The 863-nt window shown below is 46.5% G+C and overlaps 1 protein-coding gene across 6 annotated transcripts in view; it reads right to left on the bottom strand.

The window, feature by feature from the left end:
* Positions 1-863, bottom strand: part of SLC10A7 (solute carrier family 10 member 7) — a 285,221-nt gene that overhangs the window by 276,156 nt on the left and 8,202 nt on the right. The gene's annotated exons all lie outside the window — the stretch shown is intronic.

An 863-nucleotide genomic window follows, 5' to 3' on the forward strand; every position in this document is an offset into this window, starting at 1 on the left:
TTGGGCAAGTTACTTAACCCTGGTTGCCTCGGTTTCCTCATCTGTAAAATGAGCTGGAGAAGGAAATGCAAACCACTCCAGTATCTCTGCCAAGAAAACCCCAAATAGGGTCATGAGGAGTCGGACACCACTAAAACAACAACCAAAGTTCATGGGGTAGAACTATCTGGTCAACAATTCCCAGGATTAGAAGGAAGAACATAACATGAGTGAGCACTGAGGGCATTCTCCCAATTCTTCACCAAAACAGGCTTATCTTAATTATATCTTCCAAAACACTAGACATGGCAGAAGAGAAGACAAGACTATGGAGCTACTTACCAACATAAATCCCAGGACCAGAAAATAATGCACAGAACAGCTCCTCCCCTGTCTAGCAAATAGCTTTCTTTGAAGTCCAAAGCTCTGTCCCGGGCCCCTCTCCCCTCCCTATGTTCTCTCTCTGTCTCTGCCTCTCTCTCTCAGTGACCCCATCAATTCCCATGGGTTTAATTATCGTCTCTACACACATGATTCATAAATCTATATATCCACACTCGGTTGCTCCCTCGACCTCAAGCCCCACCTTACCAACTATCTACTGGATATTTCAAACTGGATGTCCCACAGGCATGTCAAACTCAACATGTCCAAAACAGAATCCATTATCTTGCCTCCCAAACCCACTCCTATTCCAGACTTCGTCATTTCTGACAAAGGCACCACCATTCTTCCAGGCTCCCAGATCTGTAACTTCACCCTGCCCTTCACCTCCCTCTCCCTCGAGCTCCTTACCTGGTCAGCGGTCAAATTTTGCCATTTCTACCTCCATATCTCTCGCATCCTGCTCCTTCTCTCTCCACACACACACACAGCCACCACTT

The sequence above is a fragment of the Vombatus ursinus genome, unplaced genomic scaffold (genome assembly GCF_900497805.2).
Source record: "Vombatus ursinus unplaced genomic scaffold, bare-nosed wombat genome assembly UNPS02014784.1, whole genome shotgun sequence".
Taxonomy (NCBI): Eukaryota; Metazoa; Chordata; class Mammalia; order Diprotodontia; family Vombatidae; genus Vombatus; species Vombatus ursinus.